We start from the raw sequence: 3,158 nt of genomic DNA, 5'->3' as shown, positions 1-3,158 counted from the left end.
AAGTACAGTTTCTGTTCTTCCAAAAATATACAAATTTATTAGATGACTAAATACTATTCTCTCCAGTGTAAAATTTCAAAAGGTAAAGAAGAAACTAAATGCACTGGGGGTAAATACAAGTTTCATTATGACTCTTAGAACATTCTGGGTTATAAAGAAATTTCTCAACATTAATTTCATTTTTTAAAAAATTTTGAGATAGAGTCTTGCTAAGTTGCTGAGGCAGGCTTTGACTTGAGATCCTCCTGCCTCAGCCTTCTAAGTCACTGGAATTGTAGGTGTGTGCCACTGCACCTAGGCTCATTGTGTAATATAAATATCCAATGCCCATTGGACAAAAGGGTCAGAAATACAATGCTTGGGTTGGATTGTTGCCAGCTGGTGGTGCTCATGAAAAAATTAAAGTGTTCATGGTCAGGGATCAAGGGAAAGGCTGGGGGTGGGGCCATGGCTGTGGCTAAACACTAGCCAGTGTCTCAAGTACTCTAGACCTGGCAATTTTTGAGAGGTTCTTTGTAGAAATCTCTTGGTGATTGAGAAAACTTGAACACTTGAGAGCACTAATGAGATACAATTTAGCAGAGGGTAATACATAGCATTGGTACCCACAGAAAATAAGCCTCATCTCTAAAACATAAGGAAACATAAATCCTTCAGTCATATGCTTTTACGAGAACCACTCTCCTTGATGGATTAGTTTATGTAAAAAGCTCCAGTGAAGAAAAGCACAGAAATCTCTGCCTTTGTTGGATGATTTTATTGTTAGAATTTTATTACTTGGCTTCTGGGCCGGAGGGGTGAACTGACCCACACAGAATGTATTTCAGAGGTGGAAGTCACATGTGGTTTATTTAACTTGTATGATTTTACAATTTGGGGTCTGGATTTCAAAGCCTGAGGTTTATAATTATTTTTTTTCCACCCTCTGTGTTTGTGGATCTCTCTGGACTCCTCCCCTAGAATTAGCATCATGGTTCCCATGGCAACTAATGTACCTGGAAAAGGGAAAGGAAGGAAAGGGGTTAATAAAAAATGATGGTGCTGTATATGAAGAACTGGAATTAATCATGAATAGAGACACAGGGTCATGAAGCAAGAGGTTGGGGAGGGGGAATTAAGCACATAAGGTCTTTGGTTTGACTGGACCACTGCTCTGATACTTTCTGTTTACTCAGTTGCCCCCAAATCCCTGCTGGTTGTCTCCTCCCTTACTCCTCTAACCTTTGACAGAGAACATGATCAGAGTCAGGACTGTGTGTAGTCCAGGAGGACCTTGCCTCGTCGGGATGCAGTTTTATGGGAGTTCTCCAGAGTCCCACAGAGCCTTCATTCCTGTGATCCTGTTTTAGTCTATTTCAATTGCTGTAACAGCATGCCATAGGCTGGGTGGCATAAACAGCAGAAATTTACTTCTCTTGTTCCCGGAGGCTGGCAGGTTCAAGATCACGGTGCTTCATGATTGATTTGGTTCCTGGTGAAGGACCTCATGCTGGTTTGTGGATAGCTGTTTAGCTATCTTTCTTGCTGAGTCTTCACATGGTGGATCAATCTGATTTCCTTCTCCTTTTAATCAGGGCAATAATCCTATCATGGGCCCCTATTGTCATAACCTAAACTAATCCTAATTAACTTCCCAAAGTCTCACTTCATAATATCATCACGTTGGCTTCAACATCAGAACTATATTTAAGAACACAAAGATTGGTTCATTGTGTCTGTTCCTGGGCCCTCCAAATTCATGTCCTTCTCATTTTCAAAATACATTTATTTAATCCCAGTGGCCCAAAAGTCTTAACTCTTTTCAGCATCAACTCTAAAATCTAACATTCAAGGTCTTATCTAATTATCAACTAAATCAAATATGGGTGAGACTACAGGTATGATTCTTGTAAGGCAAAATTCTTTTCCAACTATGAAGTTGTGAAACCTGACAAGTTATGTGTTTCCAAAATACAAGGACAGGACCAACATTCCTATTTTAAAAGGGAGAAAGAAGAAAGAAGGAAGGAACGACAGATCCCAATTTAGTCCTAAGCCTGGCAAACCAAGCTCCAGGAGATCTTAAGACTTGAAAATAATCTTCTTGGGCCCAATTCCCTGCCCTCTGGACCTCTCAGGGGGAGTCTTGCCTTCTGAACCCCTGGAGCTAAGTTAGACTTTAGTGATGTTCCTGTGACTCCTCTTTCTGCCTAAGCTCTGACCTTGGGTTCTGTCTTTGACCCACTTAGTCCAGTTTTAATAAGAATCCTGCTGAATCAAATCCAGTGTGAATCTCCCACCACTGGATGTTGATCATACTTGATGATAGTTGATCAAATTTCTCATGAATCCCATCTTTTATATCTTATCACCCTGGCCTGCCTGCAGTAAGAATCCAGTTAAGCAGTTTGACCAGAATTCCCCTAAGTTTGATGTTATCTCCTAGTAATCCACTGACTTCATCCCTGCTCCCTGCCCCATGCCCCCTGCCCCCACCTTTTAGATATAAGTCTCCACTTGTCCTTGTATTTGGATTTAAGTATGATCTCTTCCTCCACTGGAAAACCCCCATTGCAGCTGTCCCCATTAAATCAGGACATTAATAGGACATTAACAGTTATTCAACTTTTTTCCTTTATAGTTGTGTTGCCTACAACTCAGCCTCTGGTTCATCATTGGATGCCTAGACCTCTCACTCAGGACCCCAGGTTTGCTTCCAAGCCTTAGTTTTCCCTCCTGGCTGACTTATCAGGGATCATTGGTGAGTCCAACTCCAAGCCAGTGCTCTGGAAGACAGTCCACTGGTCCACAGTAGGCACAGATTTTGATTCTTCCAATGAAGGGTACTCCCTGGGTTGGAAGTCTTTGCTGGCTCTTTGTTTTGAGTGAGATTCAATATTGAAATTTTGGAGTCATAAATTGTTTTGCTAGATCTATGAGAGATCTTTTCATTCTTTTTGCTTAATGCTGCTCCCCCCACCCCCACCGGGAAACTTCTCAGTTGCTGAATATCCTTCTCAAATGCTTGCTAAAATTAAGACTTTTTTAAGCAAACTTAAGACCTCTTCATGCTGACTTCTTTCAGACATCCTCCTTCCAATTAATTCCCCACTCCACCCCCAGCTTTTGGGCCTTGTGCATGTGAGGCAAACACTCTACCAACTGAGCTATATTCCTAG

This window comes from Marmota monax, unplaced genomic scaffold (genome assembly GCF_021218885.2).
Source record: "Marmota monax isolate L192 unplaced genomic scaffold, Marmota_monax_Labrador192_F-V1.1 WCK01_AAM20220418_F8-fsc00001, whole genome shotgun sequence".
Taxonomy (NCBI): domain Eukaryota; kingdom Metazoa; phylum Chordata; class Mammalia; order Rodentia; family Sciuridae; genus Marmota; species Marmota monax.
The sequence above is the reverse complement of the archived record's forward strand: the minus strand, read 5'-3'. Positions refer to the sequence as shown.